Source organism: Oncorhynchus keta, unplaced genomic scaffold, assembly GCF_023373465.1.
Source record: "Oncorhynchus keta strain PuntledgeMale-10-30-2019 unplaced genomic scaffold, Oket_V2 Un_contig_10656_pilon_pilon, whole genome shotgun sequence".
In the NCBI taxonomy this organism is placed as follows: Eukaryota; Metazoa; Chordata; class Actinopteri; order Salmoniformes; family Salmonidae; genus Oncorhynchus; species Oncorhynchus keta.
The window spans coordinates 1-15650 of NW_026277161.1; the positions used below are offsets into that span (position 1 = coordinate 1).

Here is a 15650-nt window from a genome sequence, read left to right on the forward strand (position 1 = left end):
AGCAGAATGGAGGAGTGAATGGAGTGGACCTCCCGGGGAGGCGTCAGTGTACTGCATCATTATGCTGACGACACCACCTGTACTTTGCGGGATGGAGAGAGTGTGAATTGTCTGATGAAGTGTTTTGATGTGTATGGAAGAGCTTCTGGGGCTAAGGTGAATGTTGAAAAGTCTCAAATGTTATGTACTGATGATACTGTTATGTCTACATGTAACATTCCCTTTAAGACTGTTAAGGGGCACGTGAAAATTTTGGGTGTGAATATTGGGGTAGATGAGCGGGAGGCGAGGGACTTAACTTGGACAGGGGTGATTAATAAAATAAAGACGACTCTGAATTACTGGAAACAAAGGAAATTAAAATTGAGGGGGAAAGTGGTTGTGGTGAATGCATTGTTAATGTCAAAATGTGTGTATACCTTAGGGGTTATGGACATGCCTGTATGGGTTCTGAAGGGAATTAATAATTTAGTGTCTGATTTCCTGTGGGGTGGGAAGGGGGTGAAGATTGCTCATGATGTAATGATAGCAGATTATGATAGGGGTGGTTTGAGATTAATAGATCTGGAGGTGAAGTTAAAAGCCATGAGGGTGAAGAGAGTTCAACGGTTTTTGTATGGGGAGGAGGGTCAGGGGTGGAAGGAGTTTTTCAGGCATTGGTTGCATAAGAGTGGTTGTGGAGATTATGGGTTGTTAATGTGTTTCAAGCCCAGCATGTATGCAGAGGTGCCTGAGTTTTATCAGGAGGTGTTCAGGGCATGGGCGGAGTTCTTACCGCAGGTAAGTTATGAGTGTGACTCTATTGGGGTGATTTTGAATATACCAGTTTTTCTGAACCCAATGCTGAAATCAGAGGGAAATATGCTGGAGAGTAAGGTAATAATGAAGGCGGGTATGATAAGACTGAGGGACTTTAGGTATGAGGTGGTGCCAGGGTTCCTGCCTGAGCAAGCGATCGTAGATACTGTCTGGGGTGTAGATGAGGATGTCAGGAAAGGGATGGTGTTGAGAATGTATGATAGGATAAAGGAGTGTGTTCCAGGGGAGTGGGTGAGGCTGTTGGACAATCATCTGAGTAATGGAGTCTTAGAGACCTTGCCTGAGATGCAGGTGAAATGTTTTTTTTTATTTTTTTATTTCACCTTTATTTAACCAGGTAGGCTAGTTGAGAACAAGTTCTCATTTGCAACTGCGACCTGGCCAAGATAAAGCATAGCAGTGTGAACAGACAACACAGAGTTACACATGGAGTAAACAATTAGCAAGTCAATAACACAGTAGAAAAAATGGGCAGTCTATATACAATGTGTGCAAAAGGCATGAGGAGGTAGGCGAATAATACAATTTTGCAGATTAACACTGGAGTGATAAATGATCAGATGGGCATGTACAGGTAGAGATATTGGTGTGCAAAAGAGCAGAAAAGTAAATAAATAAAAACAGTATAAAAACAGTATGGGAATGAGGTAGGTGAAAAAGGGTGAGCTATTTACCTATAGACTATGTACAGCTGCAGCGATCGGTTAGCTGCTCGGATAGCTGATGTTTGAAGTTGGAGAGGGAGATAAAAGTCTCCAACTTCAGCGATTTTTGCAATTCGTTCCAGTCACAGGCAGCAGAGTACTGGAACGAAAGGCGGCCAAATGAGGTGTTGGCTTTAGGGATGATCAGTGAGATACACCTGCTGGAGCGCGTGCTACGGATGGGTGTTGCCATCGTGACCAGTGAACTGAGATAAGGCGGAGCTTTACCTAGCATGGACTTGTAGATGACCTGGAGCCAGTGGGTCTGGCGACGAATATGTAGTGAGGGCCAGCCGACTAGAGCATACAAGTCTCAGTGGTGGGTGGTATAAGGTGCTTTAGTGACAAAACGGATGGCACTGTGGTAGACTGCATCCAGTTTGCTGAGTAGAGTGTTGGAAGCCATTTTGTAGATGACATCGCCGAAGTCGAGGATCGGTAGGATAGTCAGTTTTACTAGGGTAAGCTTGGCAGCGTGAGTGAAGGAGGCTTTGTTGCGGAATAGAAAGCCGACTCTGGATTTGATTTTTGATTGGAGATGTTTGATGTGAGTCTGGAAGGAGAGTTTGCAGTCTAGCCAGACACCTAGGTACTTATAGATGTCCACATATTCAAGGTTGGAACCATCCAGGGTGGTGATGCTAGTCGGGCATGCGGGTGCAGGCAGCGATCGGTTGAAAAGCATGCATTTGGTTTTACTAGCGTTTAAGAGCAGTTGGAGGCCACGGAAGGAGTGCTGTATGGCATTGAAGCTCGTTTGGAGGTTGGATAGCACAGTGTCCAATGACGGGCCGAAAGTATATAGAATGGTGTCGTCTGCGTAGAGGTGGATCAGGGAATCGCCCGCAGCAAGAGCAACATCATTGATATATACAGAGAAAAGAGTCGGCCCGAGAATTGAACCCTGTGGCACCCCCATAGAGACTGCCAGAGGACCGGACAGCATGCCCTCTGATTTGACACACTGAACTCTGTCTGCAAAGTAATTGGTGAACCAGGCAAGGCAGTCATCCGAAAAACCGAGGCTGTTGAGTCTGCCGATAAGAATTTGGTGATTGACAGAGTCGAAAGCCTTGGCGAGGTCGATGAAGACGGCTGCACAGTACTGTCTTTTATCGATGGCGGTTATGATATCATTTAGTACCTTGAGTGTGGCTGAGGTGCACCCGTGACCGGCTCGGAAACCAGATTGCACAGCGGAGAAGGTACGGTGGGATTCGAGATGGTCAGTGACCTGTTTGTTGACTTGGCTTTCGAAGACCTTAGATAGGCAGGGCAGGATGGATATAGGTCTATAGCAGTTTGGGTCCAGGGTGTCTCCCCCTTTGAAGAGGGGGATGACTGCGGCAGCTTTCCAATCCTTGGGGATCTCAGACGATATGAAAGAGAGGTTGAACAGGCTGGTAATAGGGGTTGCGACAATGGCGGCAGATAGTTTCAGAAATAGCGGGTCCAGATTGTCAAGCCCAGCTGATTTGTACGGGTCCAGGTTTTGCAGCTCTTTCAGAACATCTGCTATCTGGATCTGGGTAAAGGAGAACCTGGAGAGGCTTGGGTGAGGAACTACGGGGGGGGGCGGAGCTGTTGGCCGAGGTTGGAGTAGCCAGGCGGAAGGCATGGCCAGCCGTTGAGAAGTGCTTATTGAAGTTTTCGATAATCATGGATTTATCGGTGGAGACCGTGTTTCCTAGCCTCAGTGCAGTGGGCAGCTGGGAGGAGGTGCTCTTGTTCTCCATAGACTTCACAGTGTCCCAGAACTTTTTGGAGTTGGAGCTACAGGATGCAAACTTCTGCCTGAAGAAGCTGGCCTTAGCTTTCCTGACTGACTGCGTGTATTGGTTCCTGACTTCCCTGAACAGTTGCATATCACGGGGCTATTCGATGCTATTGCAGTCCGCCACAGGATGTTTTTGTGCTGGTCGAGGGCAGTCAGGTCTGGAGTGAACCAAGGGCTGTATCTGTTCTTGGTTCTGCATTTTTTGAACGGAGCATGCTTATCTAAAATGGTGAGGAAGTTACTTTTAAAGAATGACCAGGCATCCTCAACTGACGGGATGAGGTCAATGTCCTTCCAGGATACACGGGCCAGGTCGATTAGAAAGGCCTGCTCACAGAAGTGTTTTAGGGAGCGTTTGACAGTGATGAGGGGTGGTCGTTTGACTGCGGCTCCGTGGCGGATACAGGCGATGAGGCAGTGATCGCTGAGATCCTGGTTGAAGACAGCGGAGGTATATTTGGAGGGCCAGTTGGTCAGGATGACGTCTATGAGGGTGCCCTTGTTTACAGAGTTAGGGTTGTACCTGGTGGGTTCCTTGATGATTTGAGTGAGATTGAGGGCATCTAGCTTAGATTGTAGGACTGCCGGGGTGTTAAGCATGTCCCAGTTTAGGTCACCTAACAGAACAAACTCTGAAGCTAGATGGGGGCGATCAATTCACAAATGGTGTCCAGGGCGCAGCTGGGAGCTGACGGGGTCGGTAGCAGGCGGCAACAGTGATAGACTTGTTTCTGGAGAGAGTAATTTTCAAAATTAGTAGTTCAAACTGTTTGGGTATGGACCTGGAAAGTATGACATTACTTTGCAGGCTATCTCTGCAGTAGACTGCGACTCCGCCCCCTTTGGCAGTTCTATCTTGACGGAAGATGTTATAGTTGGGTATGGAAATCTCTGAATTTTGGTGGCCTTCCTGAGCCAGGATTCAGACACGGCAAGGACATCAGGGTTAGCAGAGTGTGCTAAAGCAGTGAGTAAAACAAACTTAGGGAGGAGGCTTCTGATGTTGACATGCATAAAACCAAGACTTTTTCGATCACAGAAGTCAACAAATGAGGGTACCTGGGGGCATGCAGGGCCTGGGTTTACCTCCACATCACCCGCGGAACAGAGAAGGAGTAGTATGAGGGTGCGGCTAAAGGCTATCAAAACTGGTCGCCTAGAGCGTTGGGGGCAGAGGATAAGAGGAGCAGGTTTCTGGGCATGGTAGAATATATTCAGGGCATAATGCGCAGACAGGGGTATGGTGGGGTGCGGGTACAGCGGAGGTAAGCCCAGGCACTGGGTGATGATGAGAGAGGTTGTATCTCTGGACATGCTGGTTGTAATGGGTGAGGTCACCGCATGTGTGGGGGGTGGGACAAAGGAGGTGACAGGGGTATGCAGAGTGGATCTAGGGGCTCCATTGTGAACTAAAACAATGATAACTAACCTGAACAACAGTATACAAGGCATATTGACATTTGGGAGAGACATACAGCGAGGCATACAGTAATCACAGGTGTTGAATTGGGAAAGCTAGCTAAAAACAGTAGGCGAGGCTAATCAGCTAGCACAACAAACAGCAGGTAAAATGGCGTTGACTAGGCAACTGGGCCGACAGATAAACAAACAAGCAGAATAGGGTACCGTGATTAATGGACAGTCCAGCGTGCGTCAGCTATGTAGCCAAGAGATCAGTGTCCAGGGGGCAGCGGTGGATGGGCAGGGAAGCTGGGCTGGCGAGTGTTATCCAGGTTTTTTTTTTTTTTTTTTTTTTTTTTTTTTTTAAACTAACAATGACTAAATAGCTTGTAGCTGGTTAGCGTCTGGAGGTTCTTGAGTGTGTCATAAAAATAAATACAAATTAAAAGTGATAGCGAATCCGTATCACAGTGGGTGAGGCAGGTTTCCGGAAGGTATAAACAAATAAAAATCAAAGAGAGATAGAAAGTAAATGGGTTCAGAAGTGTTTGGGATGAGGTGAGTCAGATGGTTAGCAGGCCTGTGCTAACAAGCTAACAGTTCGTAGGCCCGGGCTAGACAAGCTAGCCGTTAGCAGGCCGAATAGCAAGTAGGGAGATAGCGAGGGCTAGAGAGCTAACCTTTGGGGGACGTCGCGATGGGGTGAGTCTGTTTATTCCTCTTCTTGCGGTGACATCGACAGACCGGTCGTGGGCCCGGGTAATTGTAGCCCAGGATTATGCTACAGGAGCTCTAGTGCGCTGGGTGAGCTGGAGACACAGCGTTTCAATGTGGGGAGAATATGCAAGCATTATCCTCTACCCAGGTGAGGGCCTTATACTGGGCGCTTATTACCAGGAAGGTCAGGCGCCTGCATCGGAGAAAGTGTGGAGGCAAGTTTTTCCAGGGATGGAAGTTGAGAGGTTGTGGGAAAACATGGTAGTGAGGCTCAATAGTATTGAATGTACCCATTTTGATTTTATGTTGAGGCACAACCGTGTTTTTACCAAGGTGGTGTTACATCAGGTAGACAGGTCAGTGTCTCGTGTGTGTGATGTATGCACAGATAAAGATGAAAATCTGATGCACATGATGTTTGACTGTGTTGATGTAGCTGGGTTCTATGTGAGGTTGAGGGATATGTTAGAAAGGTACTGGGGAGAAGAGTTAATAGGCGGGGTTGATTGGAGGTGTTTGGTATTGTTTGGAGTGGGTCAGCATGTGAAGGGGGTGAATATTGTATTATTGAATTTTTTGCTGTCACATGCAAGGTATGCAGTATATATAAGGAGGAACTTGGCAAGGTTTGAGGGAAAGAGGGTGACAGTGTGGAAGGTGTTTGAAGGTTTGGTAAGGAAGGATGTAGGATTGATGTATAGGTCAAAGCAGGAGGATTTTGAGAGGGTGTTTATGAAGGATTGTGGATTTATTGCTGTGGGGAGGATGGTGGTTTGGTGTATGGGTTTTGATGTGTAACATTCTTGGAGATATCAGTACAAATTTGAAAGAATTGTTTTGAGAATGTCTTAGTTTCTATTTGATAAGAAGGTGCTTTAAAACTCTCTTCTTGTGCAATGTGGTTTAGCAAAGTATTGTATGCAATGGTAGTATAATTTGAGTTTTGGTATTTTAATTTCTCTATTTTTGATTTGATAGGGGGTGAATTGTTTGCCTGCCAATGTCAAGTATTGTGTTGATTAAAATGGTTTGTGTATTATGTTGATTAAAATGATATGTGTATATTAAATTTGTATATATTGTAAATAGAATTTTTGATAATAAAAAAAAAAAAAAAAAAAAAAAAAAAAAAAAAAAAGGCGCTGGATTTAGGCTCCAGTCTCTATGGAGGCGTGGGTTCAAATCCCACCACTGCCATCTTTATTGAGTTTGTTCGCGCAAGCTATCACATGTTCTGCTTTATTTCAGCGTTTTTACTTTCATGTAGGGCCATGCAAGGGAGAAAATAAGCAATGTTGTGTGTCACGGATGGGGTTCCAACTCCATCGCCTTAACCAACCAGCCACCAAGTCCTGTGCCCCCGCGGTGTCAGTTGCACCTCCTACCGGTGGTTGTTCACGTCAAATCCTTGATTGGAAAAAAGGAAAGTTGTGATGGTCTGTGCGACGACCAAGCAGTCCATTTTAACAGTGGGTACTGTGGCCGACCTGTCCAGAGAACTGGATTTAAGGACCCAGTCTTTCGGAGGTGTCGGTTCAAAGTCCACCGCTGAAACTTTTTTCAAAGAAAACTGTAATGTAATTTCAAACAAGGTCACCAAGGACACCGGACAAATGAAGGGAATCCAGCCTTTACCCTAATTCCCAAGTCTGTTATTGCAATTATCTGCCGTGTTTTTCTAATTCAATCTGCTTCAGACATAAAATTTGAAACTAATTCTAAGTTTATACGATGGAAGAAAGAGTAACATCAGATAAATTAAGATTTTTAAAAAGAGAATCAAAAAATGATGAAGGACGCAAGAGCAACATGAGAAACATAAAGATTTTAAAGAAGAAAATGAAAAAGAAGACTAAAATACAAGGAAGTGCAGACGCTCTAGGTAACTGACGAGAAAGTGTGAATAGTTTGCCAGACCTGGGTAGTGTGGCCGAGCGGTCTAAGGCGCTGGATTAAGGCTCCAGTCTCTAAGGAGGCGTGGGTTCAAATCCCACCACTGCCATCTTTATTGAGCTTGTTTGCGCAAGCTATCACATGTTCTGCTTCATTTCAAGATTTTTACTTTCATGTCGCCCATGCAAGGGAGAAAAGAAGCAATGTTGTGTGTCACGGATGGGGTTCCAACTCAATAGTGTAGTCCATCGCCTTAACCAACCAGCCACCAAGTCCTGTGCTCCCGCGGTGGCAGTTGCACCTCCTACCGGTGGTTGTTCACGTCAAATCCTTGATTGGAAAAAAGGAAAGTTGTGATGGTCTGTGCGACGACCAAGCAGTCCATTTTAACAGTGGGTACTGTGGCCGAGCTGTCCAGAGAACTGGATTTAAGGACCCAGTCTTTCGGTTTAAAGTCCACCGCTGCAGCTTTTTCTCAACAGAAAACTGTAATGGAATTTCAAACAAGGCCACCAAGGACACCGGACAAATAAAGGGAATCCAGCCTTTACCCTAATTCCCACGTCTGTTATTGCAATTATCTGCTGTGTTTTTCTAATTCAATCTGCTTCAGACATAAAAGCAGAAACTAATTCTAAGTTTATACGATGGAAGAAAGAGCAACATCAGATAAATTAAGATTTTTAAAAGAGAATCAAAAAAGATGAAGGACGCAAGAGCAACATGAGATACATAAAGATTTTAAAGAAGAAAATGAAAAAGAAGACTAAAATACAAGGAAGTGCAGACGCTCTAGGTAACTGACGAGAAAGTGTGAATAGTTTGCCAGAGCTGGGTAGTGTGGCCGAGCGGTCTAAGGCGCTGGATTAAGGCTCCAGTCTCTAAGGAGGCGTGGGTTCAAATCCCACCACTGCCATCTTTATTGAGCTTGTTTGCGCAAGCTATCACATGTTCTGCTTTATTTCAGGGTTTTTACTTTCATGTCGCCCATGCAAGGGAGAAAAGAAGCAATGTTGTGTGTCACGGATGGGGTTCCAACTCAATAGTGTAGTCCATCGCCTTAACCAACCAGCCACCAAGTCCTGTGCTCCCGCGGTGGCAGTTGCACCTCCTACCGGTGGTTGTTCACGTCAAATCCTTGATTGGAAAAAGGAAAGTTGTGATGGTCTGTGCGACGACCAAGCAGTCCATTTTAACAGTGGGTACTGTGGCCGAGCTGTCCAGAGAACTGGATTTAAGGACCCAGTCTTTCGGAGGTGTGGGTTCAAAGTCCACCGCTGCAAGTTTTTCTCAACAGAAAACTGTAATGTAATTTCAAACAAGGCCACCAAGGACACCGGACAAATAAAGGGAATCCAGCCTTTACCCTAATTCCCAAGTCTGTTATTGCAATTATCTGCTGTGTTTTTCTAATTCAATCTGCTTCAGACATAAAAGCAGAAACTAATTCTAAGTTTATACGATGGAAGAAAGAGCAACATCAGATAAATTAAGATTTTTAAAAAGAGAATCAAAAAAGATGAAGGACGCAAGAGCAACATGAGATACATAAAGATTTTAAAGAAGAAAATGAAAAAGAAGACTAAAATACAAGGAAGTGCAGACGCTCTAGGTAACTGACGAGAAAGTGTGAATAATTTGCCAGAGCTGGGTAGTGTGGCCGAGCGGTCTAAGGCGCTGGATTAAGGCTCCAGTCTCTAAGGAGGCGTGGGTTCAAATCCCACCACTGCCATCTTTATTGAGCTTGTTTGCGCAAGCTATCACATGTTCTGCTTTATTTCAGGTTTTTACTTTCATGTCGCCCATGCAAGGGAGAAAAGAAGCAATGTTGTGTGTCACGGATGGGGTTCCAACTCAATAGTGTAGTCCATCGCCTTAACCAACCAGCCACCAAGTCCTGTGCTCCCGCGGTGGCAGTTGCACCTCCTACCGGTGGTTGTTCACGTCAAATCCTTGATTGGAAAAAAGGAAAGTTGTGATGGTCTGTGCGACGACCAAGCAGTCCATTTTAACAGTGGGTACTGTGGCCGAGCTGTCCAGAGAACTGGATTTAAGGACCCAGTCTTTCGGTTCAAAGTCCACCGCTGCAACTTTTTCTCAACAGAAAACTGTAATGTAATTTCAAACAAGGCCACCAAGGACACCGGACAAATAAAGGGAATCCAGCCTTTACCCTAAATCCCAAGTCTGTTATTGCAATTATCTGCCATGTTTTTCTAATTCAATCTGCTTCAGACATAAAAGCAGAAACTAATTCTAAGTTTATACGATGGAAGAAAGAGCAACATCAGATAAATTAAGATTTTTAAAAAGAGAATCAAAAAAAGATGAAGGACGCAAGAGCAACGTGAGATACATAAAGATTTTAAAGAAGAAAATGAAAAAGAAGACTAAAATACAAGGAAGTGCAGACGCTCTAGGTAACTGACGAGAAAGTGCAAATAATTTGCCAGAGCTGGGTAGTGTGGCCGAGCGGTCTAAGGCGCTGGATTAAGGCTCCAGTCTCTAAGGAGGCGTGGGTTCAAATCCCACCACTGCCATCTTTATTGAGCTTGTTTGCGCAAGCTATCACATGTTCTGCTTTATTTCAGGGTTTTTACTTTCATGTCGCCCATGCAAGGGAGAAAAGAAGCAATGTTGTGTGTCACGGATGGGGTTCCAACTCAATAGTGTAGTCCATCGCCTTAACCAACCAGCCACCAAGTCCTGTGCCCCGCGGTGGCAGTTGCACCTCCTACCGGTGGTTGTTCACGTCAAATCCTTGATTGGAAAAAGGAAAGTTGTGATGGTCTGTGCGACGACCAAGCAGTCCATTTTAACAGTGGGTACTGTGGCCGAGCTGTCCAGAGAACTGGATTTAAGGACCCAGTCTTTCGGAGGTGTGGGTTCAAAGTCCAACGCTGCAAGTTTTTCTCAACAGAAAACTGTAATGTAATTTCAAACAAGGCCACCAAGGACACCGGACAAATAAAGGGAATCCAGCCTTTACCCTAAATCCCAAGTCTGTTATTGCAATTATCTGCCATGTTTTTCTAATTCAATCTGCTTCAGACATAAAAGCAGAAACTAATTCTAAGTTTATACGATGGAAGAAAGAGCAACATCAGATAAATTAAGATTTTTTAAAAAGAGAATCAAAAAAAGATGAAGGACGCAAGAGCAACGTGAGATACATAAAGATTTTAAAGAAGAAAATGAAAAAGAAGACTAAAATACAAGGAAGTGCAGACGCTCTAGGTAACTGACGAGAAAGTGCAAATAATTTGCCAGAGCTGGGTAGTGTGGCCGAGCGGTCTAAGGCGCTGGATTAAGGCTCCAGTCTCTAAGGAGGCGTGGGTTCAAATCCCACCACTGCCATCTTTATTGAGCTTGTTTGCGCAAGTGATCACATGTTCTGCTTTATTTCAGGGTTTTTACTTTCATGTCGCCCATGCAAGGGAGAAAAGAAGCAATGTTGTGTGTCACGGATGGGGTTCCAACTCAATAGTGTAGTCCATCGCCTTAACCAACCAGCCACCAAGTCCTGTGCCCCGCGGTGGCAGTTGCACCTCCTACCGGTGGTTGTTCACGTCAAATCCTTGATTGGAAAAAGGAAAGTTGTGATGGTCTGTGCGACGACCAAGCAGTCCATTTTAACAGTGGGTACTGTGGCCGAGCTGTCCAGAGAACTGGATTTAAGGACCCAGTCTTTCGGAGGTGTGGGTTCAAAGTCCAACGCTGCAAGTTTTTCTCAACAGAAAACTGTAATGTAATTTCAAACAAGGCCACCAAGGACACCGGACAAATAAAGGGAATCCAGCCTTTACCCTAAATCCCAAGTCTGTTATTGCAATTATCTGCCATGTTTTTCTAATTCAATCTGCTTCAGACAGAAAAGCAGAAACTAATTCTAAGTTTATACGATGGAAGAAAGAGCAACATCAGATAAATTAAGATTTTTAAAAAGAGAATCAAAAAAAGATGAAGGACGCAAGAGCAACATGAGATACATAAAGATTTTAAAGAAGAAAATGAAAAAGAAGACTAAAATACAAGGAAGTGCAGACGCTCTAGGTAACTGACGAGAAAGTGCAAATAATTTGCCAGAGCTGGGTAGTGTGGCCGAGCGGTCTAAGGCGCTGGATTAAGGCTCCAGTCTCTAAGGAGGCGTGGGTTCAAATCCCACCACTGCCATCTTTATTGAGCTTGTTTGCGCAAGCTATCACATGTTCTGCTTTATTTCAGCGTTTTTACTTTCATGTAGGTCCATGCAAGGGAGAAAAGAAGCAATGTTGTGTGTCACGGATGGGGTTCCAACTCAATAGTGTAGTCCATCGCCTTAACCAACCAGCCACCAAGTCCTGTGCTCCCGCGGTGGCAGTTGCACCTCCTACCGGTGGTTGTTCACGTCAAATCCTTGATTGGAAAAAAGGAAAGTTGTGATGGTCTGTGCGACGACCAAGCAGTCCATTTTAACAGTGGGTACTGTGGCCGAGCTGTCCAGAGAACTGGATTTAAGGACCCAGTCTTTCGGAGGTGTGGGTTCAAAGTCCAACGCTGCAAGTTTTTCTCAACAGAAAACTGTAATGTAATTTCAAACAAGGCCACCAAGGACACCGGACAAATAAAGGGAATCCAGCCTTTACCCTAAATCCCAAGTCTGTTATTGCAATTATCTGCCATGTTTTTCTAATTCAATCTGCTTCAGACAGAAAAGCAGAAACTAATTCTAAGTTTATACGATGGAAGAAAGAGCAACATCAGATAAATTAAGATTTTTAAAAAGAGAATCAAAAAAAGATGAAGGACGCAAGAGCAACATGAGATACATAAAGATTTTAAAGAAGAAAATGAAAAAGAAGACTAAAATACAAGGAAGTGCAGACGCTCTAGGTAACTGACGAGAAAGTGCAAATAATTTGCCAGAGCTGGGTAGTGTGGCCGAGCGGTCTAAGGCGCTGGATTAAGGCTCCAGTCTCTAAGGAGGCGTGGGTTCAAATCCCACCACTGCCATCTTTATTGAGCTTGTTTGCGCAAGCTATCACATGTTCTGCTTTATTTCAGGGTTTTTACTTTCATGTCGCCCATGCAAGGGAGAAAAGAAGCAATGTTGTGTGTCACGGATGGGGTTCCAACTCAATAGTGTAGTCCATCGCCTTAACCAACCAGCCACCAAGTCCTGTGCCCCGCGGTGGCAGTTGCACCTCCTACCGGTGGTTGTTCACGTCAAATCCTTGATTGGAAAAAGGAAAGTTGTGATGGTCTGTGCGACGACCAAGCAGTCCATTTTAACAGTGGGTACTGTGGCCGAGCTGTCCAGAGAACTGGATTTAAGGACCCAGTCTTTCGGAGGTGTGGGTTCAAAGTCCAACGCTGCAAGTTTTTCTCAACAGAAAACTGTAATGTAATTTCAAACAAGGCCACCAAGGACACCGGACAAATAAAGGGAATCCAGCCTTTACCCTAAATCCCAAGTCTGTTATTGCAATTATCTGCCATGTTTTTCTAATTCAATCTGCTTCAGACAGAAAAGCAGAAACTAATTCTAAGTTTATACGATGGAAGAAAGAGCAACATCAGATAAATTAAGATTTTTAAAAAGAGAATCAAAAAAAGATGAAGGACGCAAGAGCAACGTGAGATACATAAAGATTTTAAAGAAGAAAATGAAAAAGAAGACTAAAATACAAGGAAGTGCAGACGCTCTAGGTAACTGACGAGAAAGTGCAAATAATTTGCCAGAGCTGGGTAGTGTGGCCGAGCGGTCTAAGGCGCTGGATTAAGGCTCCAGTCTCTAAGGAGGCGTGGGTTCAAATCCCACCACTGCCATCTTTATTGAGCTTGTTTGCGCAAGCTATCACATGTTCTGCTTTATTTCAGGGTTTTTACTTTCATGTCGCCCATGCAAGGGAGAAAAGAAGCAATGTTGGTGTCACGGATGGGGTTCCAACTCAATAGTGTAGTCCATCGCCTTAACCAACCAGCCACCAAGTCCTGTGCTCCCGCGGTGGCAGTTGCACCTCCTACCGGTGGTTGTTCACGTCAAATCCTTGATTGGAAAAAGGAAAGTTGTGATGGTCTGTGCGACGACCAAGCAGTCCATTTTAACAGTGGGTACTGTGGCCGAGCTGTCCAGAGAACTGGATTTAAGGACCCAGTCTTTCGGAGGTGTGGGTTCAAAGTCCACGCTGCAAGTTTTTCTCAACAGAAAACTGTAATGTAATTTCAAACAAGGCCACCAAGGACACCGGACAAATAAAGGGAATCCAGCCTTTACCCTAAATCCCAAGTCTGTTATTGCAATTATCTGCCATGTTTTTCTAATTCAATCTGCTTCAGACAGAAAAGCAGAAGCTAATTCTAAATTTATACGATGGAAGAAAGAGCAACATCAGATAAATTACGATTTTTAAAAAGAGAATCAAAAAAAGATGAAGGACGCAAGAGCAACATGAGATACATAAAGATTTTAAAGAAGAAAATGAAAAAGAGGACTAAAATACAAGGAAGTGCAGACGCTCTAGGTAACTGACGAGAAAGTGCAAATAGTTTGCAACAGCTGGGTAGTGTGGCCGAGCGGTCTAAGGCGCTGGATTAAGGCTCCAGTCTCTAAGGAGGCTTGGGTTCATATCCCACCACTGCCATCTTTATTGAGCTTGTTTGCGCAAGCTATCACACGTTCTTCTATATTGCAGGGTTTTTACTTTCATGTCGCCCATGCAAGGGAGAAAAGAAGCAATGTTGTGTGTCACGGATGGGGTTCCAACTCAATAGTGTAGTCCATCGCCTTAACCAACCAGCCACCAAGTCCTGTGCCCCCGCGGTGGCAGTTGCACCTCCTACCGGTGGTTGTTCACGTCAAATCCTTGATTGGAAAAAGGAAAGTTGTGATGGTCTGTGCGACGACCAAGCAGTCCATTTTAATGGGTACTGTGGCCGAGCTGTCCAGAGAACTGGATTTAAGGACCCAGTCTTTCGGAGGTGTGGGTTCAAAGTCCACCGCTGCAAGTTTTTCTCAACAGAAAACTGTAATGTAATTTCAAACAAGGCCACCAAGGACACCGGACAAATAAAGGGAATCCAGCCTTTACCCTAAATCCCACGTCTGTTATTGCAATTATCTGCCGTGTTTTTCTAATTCAATCTGCTTCAGACATAAAAGCAGAAACTAATTCTAAGTTTATACGATGGAAGAAAGAGCAACATCAGATAAATTAAGATTTTTAAAAAGAGAATCAAAAAAAGATGAAGGACGCAAGAGCAACATGAGATACATAAAGATTTTAAAGAAGAAAATGAAAAAGAAGACTAAAATACAAGGAAGTGCAGACGCTCTAGGTAACTGACGAGAAAGTGTGAATAGTTTGCCAGAGCTGGGTAGTGTGGCCGAGCGGTCTAAGGCGCTGGATTAAGGCTCCAGTCTCTAAGGAGGCGTGGGTTCAAATCCCACCACTGCCATCTTTATTGAGTTTGTTTGCACAAGCTATCACATGTTCTGCTTTATTTCAGGTTTTTACTTTCATGTCGCCCATGCAAGGGAGAAAAGAAGCAATGTTGTGTGTCACGGATGGGGTTCCAACTCAATAGTGTAGTCCATCGCCTTAACCAACCAGCCAGCAAGTCCTGTGCCCCCGGGGTTGGCAGTTGCACCTTCTACCGGTGGTTGTTCACGGCAAATCATTGATTGGAAAAAGGAAAGTTGTGATGGTCTGTGCGACGACCAAGCAGTCCATTTTAACAGTGGGTACTGTGGCCGAGCTGTCCAGAGAACTGGATTTAAGGACCCAGTCTTTCGGTTCAAAGTCCACCGCTGCAACTTTTTCTCAACAGAAAACTGTAATGTAATTTCAAACAAGGCCACCAAGGACACCGGACAAATAAAGGGAATCCAGCCTTTACCCTAAATCCCACGTCTGTTATTGCAATTATCTGCCGTGTTTTTCTAATTCAATCTGCTTCAGACATAAAATTAGAAACTAATTCTAAGTTTATACGATGGAAGAAAGAGCAACATCAGATAGATTAAGATTTTTAAAAAGAGAATCAAAAAAGATGAAGGACGCAAGAGCAACATGAGATACATAAAGATTTTAAAGAAGAAAATGAAAAAGAAGACTAAAATACAAGGAAGTGCAGACGCTCTAGGTAACTGACGAGAAAGTGTGAATAGTTTGCCAGAGCTGGGTAGTGTGGCCGAGCGGTCTAAGGCGCTGGATTTAGGCTCCAGTCTCTAAGGAGGCGTGGGTTCAAATCCCACCACTGCCATCTTTATTGAGTTTGTTTGCGCAAGCTATCACATCTTCTGCTTTATTTCAGCGTTTTTACTTTCATGTCGCCCATGCAAGGGAGAAAAGAAGCAA

General features: G+C 44.5%; 11 non-coding genes across 11 annotated transcripts; all 11 read left to right on the top strand.

Annotated features, from left to right (window-relative positions):
- Nucleotides 1-7338: 7338 nt before the first annotated feature.
- On the top strand, nucleotides 7339-7420 carry trnal-aag (transfer RNA leucine (anticodon AAG)). The gene has a single exon. It is a non-coding gene; the product is annotated as a tRNA-Leu (tRNA).
- A 725-nt stretch (nucleotides 7421-8145) lies between these two features.
- trnal-aag (transfer RNA leucine (anticodon AAG)) lies at nucleotides 8146-8227 on the top strand. Its single transcript has one exon. It is a non-coding gene; the product is annotated as a tRNA-Leu (tRNA).
- A 734-nt stretch (nucleotides 8228-8961) lies between these two features.
- trnal-aag (transfer RNA leucine (anticodon AAG)) lies at nucleotides 8962-9043 on the top strand. The gene has a single exon. It is a non-coding gene; the product is annotated as a tRNA-Leu (tRNA).
- Nucleotides 9044-9769: 726 nt separating this feature from the next.
- trnal-aag (transfer RNA leucine (anticodon AAG)) lies at nucleotides 9770-9851 on the top strand. Its single transcript has one exon. It is a non-coding gene; the product is annotated as a tRNA-Leu (tRNA).
- A 735-nt stretch (nucleotides 9852-10586) lies between these two features.
- trnal-aag (transfer RNA leucine (anticodon AAG)) lies at nucleotides 10587-10668 on the top strand. The gene has a single exon. It is a non-coding gene; the product is annotated as a tRNA-Leu (tRNA).
- A 734-nt stretch (nucleotides 10669-11402) lies between these two features.
- trnal-aag (transfer RNA leucine (anticodon AAG)) lies at nucleotides 11403-11484 on the top strand. The gene has a single exon. It is a non-coding gene; the product is annotated as a tRNA-Leu (tRNA).
- A 737-nt stretch (nucleotides 11485-12221) lies between these two features.
- On the top strand, nucleotides 12222-12303 carry trnal-aag (transfer RNA leucine (anticodon AAG)). The gene has a single exon. It is a non-coding gene; the product is annotated as a tRNA-Leu (tRNA).
- A 734-nt stretch (nucleotides 12304-13037) lies between these two features.
- Nucleotides 13038-13119, top strand: trnal-aag (transfer RNA leucine (anticodon AAG)). Its single transcript has one exon. It is a non-coding gene; the product is annotated as a tRNA-Leu (tRNA).
- Nucleotides 13120-13852: 733 nt separating this feature from the next.
- trnal-aag (transfer RNA leucine (anticodon AAG)) lies at nucleotides 13853-13934 on the top strand. The gene has a single exon. It is a non-coding gene; the product is annotated as a tRNA-Leu (tRNA).
- A 732-nt stretch (nucleotides 13935-14666) lies between these two features.
- trnal-aag (transfer RNA leucine (anticodon AAG)) lies at nucleotides 14667-14748 on the top strand. The gene has a single exon. It is a non-coding gene; the product is annotated as a tRNA-Leu (tRNA).
- Nucleotides 14749-15473: 725 nt separating this feature from the next.
- Nucleotides 15474-15555, top strand: trnal-uag (transfer RNA leucine (anticodon UAG)). Its single transcript has one exon. It is a non-coding gene; the product is annotated as a tRNA-Leu (tRNA).
- The last annotated feature ends 95 nt before the right edge of the window (nucleotides 15556-15650 follow it).